We start from the raw sequence: 15,681 nt of genomic DNA on the forward strand, positions 1-15,681 counted from the left end.
GATAATATAATGACATAGAAGCACGTATATTTAGAAGTAAAACTGACCAGAGTCATATTATTAGGTAGTTTACATAGAATTCCTGAAATATTTCCATAAATATCAATATTTGTGAAAATTAAACCTAATATTGGAGAAGGAAGTTCCAATTAATGTCCATTAGGTCAACTGAACATGGATATTTTCAGTCCCTATCAGATATGTGATAAGATATATCTTATAAAATGGATTTTATTTTTAAATTGGTGACATCTATAGCATAATAGGGCTTCCTTCGTGGCTCAGCTGGTAAAGAATCAGCCTGCAACGCGGGAGACCTGGGTTCCATCCCTGGACTGGGAAGATCCCCTGGAGGAGAGCTTGGCATCCCACTCGAGTATTCTTACCAGGAGAATCCCCATAGACAGAGAAGCGTAGCAGGCTACTGCCCATGGGGTCACAACTAGTAGGACATGACTGCGACTAAGCACACAGTGTAGCGTAATAGCACAGGCTCTAGAGTCTGGAAGTTATAACTATGATCCTGTCATACTACAGGAGAATGACATAGGACAAGTTCTTTAACGTCTCTGAGCTTCAGATTATTCATTTATGAATGGAAATACTGCAAGTGGTCACATATGCTCTGTGGATTACCTAAGGAATGCAGAGATTAAGATCTTTCAAAAATGCATCTAAGACTTTTTTATTGTGTTTTTGTTTGACTTCTCACAGGCAAGAGAGGAAGTGCACCATGCTCCACAGACTACTTACCTTACATACTCCTGAATGCTCTATGATACTCCTTGGCTCTCTATGAAAAAATAGTACATCTTTCACCTAAATTATGATACAGGCAAAACAAACAAAAACACCTAAGTATTCATAATTACTACCTTCTGGTATTGCTTATACTCAGTTGATCTCCCAATTTAATATTCCCAAGTTTTGATTTTGTGAGGTTGCTCTCCCTGAATACAATACACTGCTAACCGTAGGTTCCATCCAGAATCACACCATTTTCTTAGGGTATGAAAAGGGCCAACGAAGAAAGAACAAACACAGGGCAGCTATATGAATGCATGCACATTGCCAGGCTTGAGATAAGCTGTGGGTAAGGTGATCCATATGCTGTACATGTGCACCCTATTCAAGAGATAAGCAGTGCTGTGTTGCAGCATTCAGGGTTTAAAAGATAAGTCATGCAAGGATTTGACATAGAAGTAGGAATCTGTGCACAGACTAGCTAAACTTCAGTTAAATGAAACATTTAAATGGAAACAGAAATTGATTCTGAGTTCTTATTTTGGCTCTTCAAAGAAGGTAACAGCTACTGTCATATCATGAGCTAATGATATGGGATCGGCTGACATTGTAAGGCTCTCAAATAAACATATTCATTGACTTGCCTTGAGTTTGGATTTTTCCTGCCTATTTCTAATGTCACTTGGAGACTTAAACTGCTTATTGAAGGGGCATCAAGTATGACCCTTCCTAAAATGGAAATCTTAACAACAGCATTTACCTGCTTGCAATCTTTCAATCTCTACACAAACGTTTCACAACAAATTCACACTTCCTGAGATGACATTTCATGCCCTTCAGGGCTTTGGCAAAACACTCTCATCTTATTCTATTTCACATACCCACACCCACCCACACACTCACACACTCCGCCAGTAACACCAATATATACGCAATTTTTGCAACAGGATAACTTTTTAGACCCATAAGTTTCACAGATGTACACAGGACCTTCCTATGCTCTTACTCAGCTGTTCAATATTTAGACTCAGCTCAAATAGTCTTCTGGCACCTAAAGTCTGGGAGAGTGAATCTGTTTGGCACTACAATACTAATCCATGCATACCTCCATCCATTGCATCCAAGTCAATTCTACTGTAAATTCTAGGTGCCTGTTTCTACCTCTCCCAGTGGAGTGTAAGTAGCTTAAAGATGAGAACTGTGCTTTGTTTATAATATTTGGTATATGGAATATAAGATATTTAAGTGCATTTTACAGAATAAATTACAGATTAATTAATGAGATTTTTATTGATATACATTTTCATGATGTTGGAGTATATATATTTTAAAAACATTCAAAAATGTATTATTAATAAACAACAAGGCACAAGTTAAAAATCATCTGCTATCCTACTAACCAGAAAATAAATAATTGTTTGTATTTTATTTCCTAAACTCATTCACAGTTCTAGATTGTTGTTTTAATTTATCTTGTAAACACATGTGACCGTGTGAATGAATTTTTATCATATATCTTTCAAAGGAAAACAAAGGCTATTTTCAACAATGGCTATTTTGGTCCAGCCACCAAAATTCCATTTCAGTAGCAGGCTGTTTTCAAAGAAAAGAACAATTTTTGTGTGTTTGTTTGTAAGAAACTTTAATGAGCCTTTTAGTTATTCCAAGAAGAGGCTGGAGTAGATTGGCAAGATTGAGACCAACTGGAGTTAATTTGCTCAGTGAAGCAATGTAAAAGAGACTCCCTTTCTCATATTATAATAAAACTGCTGATTTTTAGCTGGATTCATGGCTGCCTAAAATGAAAACATTTCCCAGACTCTTACGCAATATGACTAAGAGCTGTACAGTAAGATGTCAGATAAAGCCTCCTGCAACTGTCCATAACAGAGAGCGGCTGCATAGTTCTTGCCCCTTCCTCTTCATTTATTCTTTCATTCTGCTGCTTCGAATGAGGTGTAATGGCTGGAACTCTACTCATGTATAAACATTCTATAATGACCTTTTCGAACATGAATCTCTTACATGTCTCTGTTTTGTGTGGGAAACTTCCAAGAAATAGAATGCATGCTTAATTGTATTTGACTGGCATTGTCAAATTGCACTCTAAAATAGCTGCAGCAAAATACAGTCACACAAACAATGCATCAATGTTCCAATTCAAAATATTCAAAATATCACTGGACACTCTCATGTTTGAGTCTTTGCTAATTTTTAAACCAAAGCATCTTATTGATGTTTTAACACATAATTATACATTTACTGATTAGGTTAAATTTGATTCATAATTATACCTTTTAAAATTTTTTGTTCTTTTTAATTTTGTTTTTTAATTTTTTGTCTTCTTTTATGTCAACTTTTCTGTGTATTACCCATTTCCAGGTGGAGCTAGTGGTAAAAAGCTTGCCAATGCAGGAAACACAAGAGTCATGAGTTCAATCCATGTGTCAGAAAGATCCCCTGGAGTAGAAAGCAGCAACATGCTCTAGTATTCTTGCCTGGAAAATTCCATGGACAGGGCAACCTGGTGGGCTACAGTTCATAGTTCATTATATTTTCCTCTTCATTAAAGAAGCTGCATATCTAAATTTTTAATTAATTTTTATTTGAGGTACCATTTTTTTTAACATATAAGTTTCATGTATACAACACTATATTTCTACTCCTGTATACCCTACAGTATGCTCACCACCAAGTATTTAGTTTTTTCCATCACCATATAGTTATGGTGGTGGACCTTGGACTAGTTCAGTCTCCTTGGACTGCAAGGAGATCCAAGCAGTCTATCCTAAAGGAGACCTGTCCTGGGTGTTCATTGGAAGGACTGATGCCGAGGCTAAAACTCCAATACTCTGGCCACCTCATGCAAAGAGTTGACTCATTGGAAAAGACGCTGATGCTGGGAGGGATTAGGGGCAGGAGGAGAAGGGGACGACAGAGGATGAGATGGCTGGATGGACATGAGTTTGGGTAAACTCTGGGAGTTGGTGACGGACAGGGAGGCCTGGCGTACTGTGATTCATGGGTTCACAAAGAGTCGGACACGACTCAGTGACTGAACTGAACTGAACTGATATAGTTAATCCCCCTTACCCATTTCACCTTCTTGTTCCCATTCCTTCCCTTCTGATAACCACTGTTCTGTTTACTGTATTGACAAGGGTTTTGTTGTTGTTGTTGTTTGGCTTGGTTTGCCCATTTATTTTGTTTGTTATATTCTAAATACAAGTGAAATTACACAGCACATGTCTTTCTCCATCTGACTTATTTTGTGTAATACCCTCGGGTCTATTCATATCCAAATGGCAACATGACTTTTTTTATGTTTTCATAGTGTATATACTACATCTTCTTTATCCATTTAACTGTTGATGGGCACTTAGGTTGGTTCCATATCTTAACTATTATAAACAATGCCACGATGAACATAGGTATGCAATTATTCTTGCTATTAAAGATGAATTTTTTAATTTAAATTTGTCTTTATTATTATGGTATGACTCAAGATACAAAATTTTAAATTATGTATTAAAATATACTTTTGTGAGTATCATTATTATAGAAGGGAGAACTTAGACTATTCATTGTTTTATAATAATAATAAAACCTTTTATTTATACACATCCAAACATACAGAGTAGAGAATAATATCTAAAGTCAGTCTTAACTTTAGATTTGTGAAGCTTTTCTAATTTATGTTAAATAAAATTTACCTGCATCCATATAGTTTAATAGAATCAAGTACTATTATAGCAGTTGGCTTTAACAAGACCTCACTACTAAACATAGCTGAAGACCAAACAGATAAATTTGTAACCATACTGTCTGTTTTAGGAACTTTCTAAATGAAACATTTCTCAGGACAACACACTCCTCAATAGCCCTCTTTCCAGACAATTGATTTCTTCTTACAGTAATAGATCCTTTCTTAGGGTAATAAGTCACTCAAGTGGGCACACTTCTTGCTTCTCAAAATGTTCATCAAATCCTTACCTCACTGTGTTCACCAACCCTAAACAATTCTGTTGTGAACTTAACCTAACACTAATAAAATTTCTGTTTCAGTGAACTTGAAAGTGAAATTCACTCAGTTGTGTCTGACTCTTTGCGATCCCACGGTCTATACAGTCCATGAAATTCTCCAGGCCAGAATACTGGAGTGGGTAGCCTTTCCCTTCTCCAGGGGATCTTCCCGGCCCAGGAACTGAACCCAGATTTCATGTTCAGGTCAGTGAACTTAGACCTGCTTAATACCAGAACCTAAAACCTTATGAATGTATATGACCCCCACACACACACTTCAGATGCACTATCAAAAAATATAGCAAGATAGCAAGGTGAAGTCTCCCTCATGGGAGTAGGTGATAAGCTTGATTTACACTGAAGGGTAGATCACTGACACTTTATTTGGTGGCATTTTTGAGGAGCTGGAAGTAGTCATATGGACTCTCCAGGGCACTGAGAATTTTTTATGACTCTTTTTCCCTCATGTAAACCCCCTTTCCTCATGCCTTTCCTTTTGATATCAGAGAACTATCAATTCTAACCTCCAGGAAATCCACACATTCCTTAAGGATAGTCTTTATTTTTGTTTTTGTTTTTCACTTCTTTTGCCTAATTTTCATCTTTGATTCTAGCACAGGTTCTCATTCAGCTCCTTTAAGACCTGTATTTTTCTGTTGGTGAAATGGTGCAGGAGGCATAAGAAGAGAGGAAGACCCACAACTAGTGAAACTGAGATTTTAATAAAATTATATGTCCAGTTAATTGTTGTATAAAAGGGGATCCTTTTCTTCCTCTGTCTTGGTTCACATTATCAAATTCCCTCATTTTAATCCTAGTGGATGAATTTGAGGAAAGTACGAAAGGTACACCCCATTATATGGGGCACTATCCAGATCTTGGAGAGCCTGCGTCTCTAAGTAATTGAATGGGCATTGAGGGAGGCACAAATCACTTCCTTCAAATTCCACAAACTGTAATGTTTCTTTCTATCATGCAGTAAAGTGTGTGTCAGAGTCAACTTTCAACTTTTATTGCACTTCCATGTTCAGCAAAGAAAATTGTCTAGATTTTAGCAACTGTGGATTGACAACTTGTCTTGTCAGAAGCATTATGAATTTTGAAATAAGTATATTTCATAAGTGTATACAGATCTTTCTAAAATTTTCTTCAGTTTTACTTTACATATAAAGGTAATGTTTTGTGAGTTTTATTTATGCCAAATCAACTCACTACTTTCAGCATTTTTAATAGGAACATAATTCTTATTTTATCTTGTCTCAAAATTTAGGTATCAAAGTACAATGGCGGTATTCTGTACATAAAACTTTCTTTATGTAGATGTCTTTTCACACAGTATTAACTGTCTTTTCCAGAGGGAAACTTACTTATCCTTTATTATGCTATAACTAAATTTTTTCAAATATTTTATCTATTAACCACAAATTCTAGTTAAAATATACAAGCAGTTCATAATACTCACACAAAGATAAATAGTTTTTTTCAATTAACTGTTTGGAAATATATTCAAGTATTCTATTCTTGTCCTCAATCAGAAAACACACTAAATTTTACATTAAGATATCCTTTTGTGCTGCTATCTATTTATATTATGGTTGTTATCTTTTTTAAGTGAAAAAATAGTTTCACAGAGGTATATTAATAAATCCTAAATTTCATATATCTTGAGGTTTATCATATAATATTTTTACTTTATGAAAGTTTTTATTTTAGTAAGAAAACATCCCCTTCTATTTTCCTTTTATTAAAATGTAATATTCTGGATACTGTTATAAATCTGTTAACATTAAACTTAATAAATATTTATTAAAAATCTACTATGTGCAAGGTACCCTATAAGAAATACAAATTAGAATCAAATCAGTCCTTGATTTAAGGAGCTATGCTGTCACATAGGAAAAAAACAGCTGTTAAACCAAGAAAACACTGAAAGACAAAGTGTTGCAGAAGAGAGTAAAGTGGCTTGGAAGTCTCAAACTTATAGTGAAGATTGAGAAATTAGATTTTAGAACTTACCCTAGAAAATACATTGGACCTAGATGAGTAGAATTAAAAAGATACAGGTTATAGTAGATGAGCTATGGAAAGAGAATATTAAGTTCTTCAGTACCTTCTGAGAATGGCTAAGGATAGTCCCATCTCATCTTCTAAAAATACTGTTTTTGTTAAGTTTAACCACAGTTTATAAACCAGTATCTGATAGTGAGACTGTCCTTTTCATCTTAAATGACCTACAAAGCAGCCAGGGAACACTGCGCGGGCAGAGAGAGAAGTAAAGGCACACGACTGAGCAGAGCTGGAATGAAGGGCATATGTAAAGACGTCAAGGAAAATAAATATACAAAATGACTAGCATATATTATGGAGAATCTTATATGAGTCTTAGGGTTGTATCACATCAGATATCTCAGTTCTCAAGACAGTTGTTGGAATAATAATGCTTTGCAATTGGCTTTATTATCAGATATGTTTCTATTCAAAAGGTTAGAGAACTGTCACAAGTTGGCTTTACCTTTACCTGGTCATATACCCAAAGTTCAAAGGTGTTCACTTGGGATGAGTGAGATTACTTAACAGAAAGGACTCTTGGTACCACTTTCTTACTAAGTGGATGCATACTCTTAGCTAGCTCAAGAATTCTTTGTCTGTTCTTTATCTATTTGTGATGAGTCTCTGGGTAGTCACATGTTCGTTCCAATCATTTCAGTCATCTGCATGACAGTTTCACCTCAGAGTTGTAGTCAGTCAGCCATCACCACTCTCTGTCTTGTTTATTTAGTGTTAGCCAATTGTCACCTTATTATCTACAGAGCATAGATCTATGCAAACATTATCCAGACATAAGTTTGAATAATGAAAAGATAAGGTCACTGGAGGTACATAGGCATTCCTTCTCTGAAACATCAATAAAAGATTATTTTTGCAGAAAGCAGAAACAGTTCTAAGGGTTTGTGCTGACCTGGTTTCCTTAATAGGCAATGGGAAGGAATTAACATATTTCAAGCAGAAGAATGATATGATCAGCAATGCATATTGCTGAATACAATTTGGCAGTAATGTCAAATGAATCAGAAGGAAAACATAATATTTAAATAAACCAAATATAAAGCTAAAAAGATAACAAGAAGCATCAAAAGGCATTTAAGAAGCAGGGTTATTAATAGAATACATAGAATATTGTGATTAATTTGAGGAAGAAGAGATAAAGGAAGAAATAACTAAGATTTCATGTCTCGGTGGGTGGGAAATATAGAGTTTATATACAGGGAATATGGGAAAAAGAAATAACTTTGAGGTGGAAACAGTCAAAACTGGGTTGTGACCAATAGGGAATACAGATAAATATGTCCCAAAGACAAGGGGAAATTAGATCTTATTTATGAAAGAAAGATAAGAATTGGAGGTTTAGAGACACAGATCTGGCTCACAGGCACAAAATGACAGTATTCCGTGAACTCATTATTAAGTAAAAAGTATATATTTGGAGAAGAGACAGCAGAAGGTTATTGTTGATCTTCAAAATATGTCACATGAACCTTCAAATAATTTTTCTTATTAAAAGGAAAATGATAATGCTAAATTCTTCATAGTAATATTGGAATAAGAAAACATATAAATGGGACTGACAAGCAAGTTTAATTTGAGGAAGTTCTCCTTGGTTACTCATAGTTTATAATAACTTTGAAAGCCAAGTCAGAATAAATTACCCTCAAGTTTTAAATATTGATGCCCATCATGCTCACTTATATCAGCAAATCATTTCAAAGCTCTGACTCAGAGTCTGTTGAATCAAAGTGGGCAGATTAATGAGGAAAACTTTTACAGAATTTCATTTTATTTTAAATCAAGCACACATAAAGAATTGCATAATATGCATTCTAACATTTTGAACCAAAAGTTCGATGTTTACAGGCCTCAGGCAAATGCCTGCCTTCCCAAAGTATTAGGCACACACTCAAGAAGAAAATTCACTCTCCATTGGAGCCTACTAAATCAACACCTGTCATATTAAATCATTCATCTATTTCTACTGTTTAGAAAATTCAGGGACTAATCTTAATGTGAAAGTTCAATATAAAAACTATATATTATGTATGAAGTTGGAATTATGGTAAATACAGCAAGTTAAAGAATAGTTATCAACCATGATTTATTAATTGAAATTGAGGCCTTTTTAAAATATGAAAATGTAGTCAGTGTATTTTACAATTGGAAAGAAGGATTGTAAGAAATTATTTATGCCAAAAGATATATTACAAAACCCTTGAGGACCATTCAAGAAGCTTGAATCATTCTACAAGGGTTTATTCAAACTTATTTTGAAAACCTATGGTAACACTATATATACACTGAAATACCCTAACACCCATTTAAAAATATGATCTGCATAACTGAACTATTATTCTCATAGATTGACTTCTTAAGTATTAAATGTGATAAGCCATATGTATAAAACTTAAATACAGAAATTCTGGTTTCAATTTTGAACATGTGGTCACCTTGCCTGCTATAGGTATTTATCTTACTCCTACTCTACAAAAGGCCATAGACTGGGTTACTAATAAAGAAAAAAATTATTTCTCACAATTCTGTAGGCTAGAAGTCCAAAACTGGTAACAGTATGGTTGGGTATTAGCAAAGACCTTCTTCTGAACTGCAGATTGCTAATTTATGGTGTCCTTTTTAACTTTTTATCAGAGTGTAGTTAATTTACAATGTTGTATTAGTTTTAGGTGTACAGCAAACTGAATCAGTTATACATATGCATATATCCACTCCTTTATAGATTCTTTTCCCATATAGACCATTAGCAAGTAGAGTTCCTTTTTTCTTGAATAGGTTCCTATTATCTATTTTATACACAGCAGTGTGTATATGTCAATCCCAATCTTCCAATCTATGCCTAATCCCTCCAGATATCCTGGTAATCATGTTTGTTTTCCACATCTGTAATTCCATTTAAGTTTTGTAGATAAGTTCACTTGTATCTTTTTTTTTTCCCTTAAGATACCATACATAAGTGATATCATATGATATTTGTTTTTTTCTGTCTGGCTTACTTCACTCAGCATGATAATATCTAGTCTAGGTCCATTCATGTTGCTGCAAATGGCATTATTTCATTCTTTTTATGGCAGATTAATATTCCACTGTATGTATATGTGTATATATATATTCCACTGTATGTGTGTGTGTGTGTATATATATATATATACACACACAAAATCTTCTTTATCCATTCCTCTGTAGATGAACATTTAGGTTGCTTCCATCTCCTGGCTATTGTATATAGCACTGCAATGAGCATTAACGTGGATGCATCTTTTCAAATTGGGGTTTTCTCTAGATATATGCCCAGGAGTAGGATTACTGGATCATAAGGTAGCTCTATTTTTAGTTTTTTTTTAAGGAATCTCCACACTGTTCTCCTTAGTTGCTGTATCAGTTTGCATTATCACCAACAGCATAGGAGGGTTCTCATTTCTCAACACCCTTTCCATGATTTATTGTTTGTAGAATTTTCTGATGATGACCATCATAATGTTTGATTTTGATACCTCATTGTAGTCTTCATTTGCATTTCTTTAACAATTAGTAATAGTGAGCATCATTTCATGTGCCTTTTAGCCACCTGTATGTCTTCTTTGGAGAAATGTCTATTTAGATCTTCAGCTCATTTTTTGCTTCTTCTTTTTTTATATATATTGAGCTATATGATTTGTTTATATATTTCAGAAATTAATCCCTTGTCAATTACTTCATTTGCAAATATTTTAACCCATCTAAGGGTTGTCTCGGAGAAGGCGATGGCACCCCACTCCAGTTACTCTTGCCTGGAAAATCCCATGGATGGAGGAGCCTGGTAGGCTGCAGTCTATGGGGTTGCAAAGAGTCAGACTCGACTGAGCGACTTCACTTTCACTTTTCACTTTCATGCATTGGAGAAGGAAATGGCAACTCACTCCAGTGTTCTTGCCTGGAGAATCCCAGGGACAGGGGAGCCTGATGGGCTGCCGTCTATGGGGTCGCACAGAGTCGGACACGACTGAAGCGACTTAGCAGCAGCAGCAAGGGTTGTCTTTTCATTTTGTTTATGGTTTCCTTTTCCTCTGAGATCATGAATAAGACAAGGATGTCCACTCTTGCCACCTTTATTCAACATTGTTTAGAAAGTCTTCAGTTCAGTTCAGTTCAGTTGCTCAGTCGTGTCTGACTCTTTGCGACCCCATGAATTGCAGCATGCTAGGCCTCCTTGTCCATCACCAACTCCCGGAGTTCACCCAAACTCATGTGCATCAAGTCAGTGATGCCATACAGCCATCTCATCCTCTGTTGTCCCCTTCTCCTCCTTCCCCCAATCCCTCTCAGCATCAGGGTCTTTTCCAATGAGTCAGGTCTTTACAAGAGGTAGCCAAAGTATTGGAGTTTCAGCCTCAGCATCAGTGCTTCCAATGAGCACTTTAGCCATGACAATCAGAGAAGAAAACAGCAATAAAAGAAATCCAAATTGGAAAAGAAGAAGTCAAACTGTCACTGTTTGCAGATGACATGATATTATATGTAGAAAATCCTATAGACACTGTTGAAAACTACTAGACCTCATCAATGAACTTGGTAAAGCTGCAGGACACAAAATTAGTACACAGAAATCTGTTGTTATTTCTTTCCATTAACAATGAAAGATCAAAAAGAGAAATTCAAGAAACAATCTCATTTACATCATATCAAAAGAAAAAATAACTTGGAATGAGACTACTAAGGACTAAAGACCTGTACTCTGAAAACTATAAGACACTGATGAAAGAAATCAAAGATGACAGAAACAGATGGAGAGATATACCATGTTCTTGGATTGGAAGAATCAATAGTAAAAATGACTATACTACTCAAGGCAATCCGATTCAATGCAATCCCTATTAAATTAACAATGGAATTTTTTACAGAACTAAAACAAAACAAAACAAAAATCTAAAAATTTGAGTGGAGACACAAAAGACCCTGAATAGCAAAAGCAATCTTGAGAAAGAAAAATGGGTCAGGTTCCCTGACTTCAAACTATATTATAAAGCTATAGTCATCAAAATATTATGGTACTGGCACAAAAATAGAAATAGATCAGCAGAATTGAATAGGTAGTTCACACACTTATGGTCAATTAATCTATGGCAAAGGAGGCAAGACTATACAATGGCGGAAAAACAGTCTGCTCAATAAATGCTGCTGCTGGGAAAACTTAACATCTTCATGTATAAAAAAAATAAAATTAGAACATTCTTTACCATCATACACGAAAATAAGCTTGAAATGAATCAAAGACCTAAATGTGAGACCAGATTCTATAAAATTCTTAGAGAAAAGCATAGGCAGAACAATCCCTAACAGAAATTGTAGTAATATCTTTTTCAATCTGCCTCCCAGAGTAAAGTAAATAAAAATAAAAATAAACAAATGGAACTTAATTAAAATCAAAAGTTTTTGAATAGCAAAAGAAAACTCTTATATCCTTGTAATGGCAGTAATGTTATCAAGATGGCCCCACTCTCTTGGTTACCTTCTAAAGTCCATACCTCCAAATACGATCACATTAAAACTTAGGTTTTAATATATGAACTTTGGGGCTTTCCAGGTGGCACTAGTGGTAAAATAACCCATCTGTCAATGCAGGAGACATGAGGCATAGGTTCAATCCCTGGGTCAGGAAGATGCCCTGGAGTAGGAAATGGCATCCCACTCCAGTATTTTTGCTCAGAAAATTCCATGGGCAGGGAAGCCTGGTAGACTACAGTCCATGGGCAGCAGAGTCAGATGCAACTGAGTATAGCATATGAACTTCAGGGAAACACAGACATTCAGTCCACAATCATATTTGATTAGTAGTATTCAATGATTATATTTTACTTATCCCTATTGCTGTATCATACTATAGATTGCAAGTACCCTTTTTAACATTGGAAATAGAGTTATTAGTACCTTTAAATATATTCATATTAGATAATCAGTTTCTTAAAGTGAAAGAGAAAGTCACTCAGTTGTGTCTGACATTGCAACCCCATGGACTATACAGTCCATGGAATTCTCCAGGCAAGAACACTGGATTCAGTTGCCATTTCCTTCTCCAGAGGATCTTCCCGACCTAGGGATCAAGCCTGCATCTCCTGCATTGGCAGGTGGATTCTTAACCACTGAGCCACCAGGGAGTCCCCAGAGTATAGGTAGATACGTCTAAATTCTTTAGGACAAGATGGTATGCTAGAAATTCTCAATTAGGAGCAGACATTGTAGTCCACAGGGAAAGTTTATTCTTCAAGGAAACCTCAGTTTTGTTTTAAGGTCATTCATCTGATTATATGAGGCCTACCCAGACTATCAAGGATAATCTCCCTTATCTAAAGTCAACTGACTGTAAATGTTAGTCACATCTACAAGATACCAACATAGCAACACATAAAATAGTGTCTGATAGAAAAAATGAGAATTATAGCCTCACCAGGTTGAATATAAAAACAACCAACACATGCAGTAAAGAAGAAATAAATTATTAAGCATGGATTGGACAAATAGAAAACAAATAACAAGAAGGGATACTGAAATATTTCCTAGCAGTAACTGCATTCAATGTAAAAGTTCTAAACACACTAAGAGGCAGATATTGTAAGACTGGATATGAATAATATTAAACTATAAATTGTCTATAAGGAAGTGATTAATGAAAAGTCAGATATAAGCTAAATATGAAGCAAAAGGAAATGTTTATAATGCAAACTGAAATAACAAGAAAGTTATATTAATTTGTGAGACTATGTTAATTTAAGATAAAACAGGCCTCAAGAGAAAAAATATTACCAGAAGCAAAAGTGACATTTCATAATAATAATAGTGTAAATTCATCAGGAAAACATATCAATTATAATATGTATGCAAATCCTAGCATAAAAATAAAGAAAAATATATCTGAAAATAAAAAATATATGTCCACAACCACAGTTAATTACTCTAAACTCCTCTTATAAAGCTGATAAAACAGATATATCAGGTAATAAGTAAAACTGCAGAATACTTGAAGAATACTAACAGCAAACATAATCTGATTGTTGATTACAGGATGTATCATGCTCAGTCATGTCCGACTCTCTGCAGTGCAATGGAGTGTAGTTCACCAGGCTTCTCTTTCCGTGGGATTCTCCAGGCAGGAATACTGGAGTGGGTTGCCATGTCTTCCTCCAGGGGATCTTCCCAACCAGGGACTGAACCCACATCTCCTGCTTCTCCTGCAAAGGTGGATTCTTTACTGCTGAGCCACAGGGGAAGTCCAACTCTAGGATAGTACACAAAAATTGCAAAAATGCATATTTCACATAGATAAAACACTCCATAATAAATTTTCAAGAAAATAATTGGCCTAAGAATATAGTCTCAGACTAAGACACAATTAAAATTAAAAATCAGTAAATATATACTGATATATATATATACTAGGCAAGTCCCTAAAATACCATGTTAAACATCATAGTTCTAACTACCTCATGTATCAGAGGATTCACTTTGGAAATTACAAGAATATTTCACTGAATCCAAATAAAAATGCAAAAAATAAAATTTGTGGAATGCAGCAAAAGCATGAAAAAGAAATTTTTCATAGCTTCATAAGTCTACTGAGAAGAAAGCTTCAAATTCAGCAAACTCAGCTTTCACTATATGAAACTTCGGGGGTGGGGGGGAACGGAAGTGCAGGTTTCCCTGGTGACTCAGCGGTGAAGAGATACATGCCAGTGCAGGGGAAATGGGTTCAGTCCCTGGTCCAAGGAGGATCATGCCATGGAGCAACTCAGCCCATGCCCCACAACGATTGAGACTGAGCTCTGGAGCCTGGGAGCACGACTATTGAATCCACGCACCACAAAGACTACAGTCTGTGCACCCTGGAGCCTGTGCTCTGCAACAGGAGAGGTTACTACAATGAGAAACCCACCCACCACAACAGGATGTGCCCCTCCCTTGCCTCAACTAGAGAAACAGCCCGAAGAGCAATGAAGACCCAGTGCAGCCAAATACATCAGTAAGTAAAATTTTAAAACATAGGTGGTTAAGATAGAAAGAAGAAATACTTTTAAAGAATCACAGAAATCAGTGCAAGAGTAAATAAACAACTGGAAAAAGCCACCAAAACCAAGAGCTCATTCTTGAAAAATTTAGTAAAAATGAATCAGCTAAATTGATCAAGACAGAATCAAAGAGGGTACATCTCTATAGTTCCTACTTTTAAGAAGAATGTAAAATATTATGAAAAATTTTATGCCAAGTGGCTCAGTGGTAAAGAATCCACTTGCCAATTCAGGACCCTAGGTTTGCTCCCTGGGTCAGGAAGATCCCCTGGAGAAGGAAATGGCAACCCACTTCAGTATTATTTCCTGCGAAATCCCATGGACAGAAGAGCCTGGTGGGCTACAGTTTGTGGGGTCACAAAGAGTCAGACTTGACTGAGCATGCATACAAGTTGTATGCCAATATATTCAATGATCAACGTGAAATGAAAAAATTCCCTAAAATTAACATTACTAAGACTAACATAAGAAGAAATAAAAAATCTGAAAGTTTTATACTAAAAAAATTAAATTGGCAATTAAATACCTCCCCACAAAAAATCTCCATGAGCAGATTTTTTTACTGGCGAGAGTGATCAAATATTTGAGGAAGAACAGTACAAATCCTACAGCAACTCATCCAGAAAATATAGAAATAAAGGATAATCCTCAGTTCATTTTATAAAGTGAAAGTAAAAGTCACGTCCAACTCTTTTGCAACCCCATGGACTCTACAGTGCATGGAATTCTGTAAGCCAGAATACTGGAGTGGGTAGCCTTTCCCTTCCTGGCAGATTTTCCTGACCCAGGAATCGACCCAGGGTCTCTTGCA

The sequence above is a fragment of the Ovis aries genome, chromosome 3 (genome assembly GCF_016772045.2).
Source record: "Ovis aries strain OAR_USU_Benz2616 breed Rambouillet chromosome 3, ARS-UI_Ramb_v3.0, whole genome shotgun sequence".
Lineage (NCBI taxonomy): Eukaryota > Metazoa > Chordata > Mammalia > Artiodactyla > Bovidae > Ovis > Ovis aries.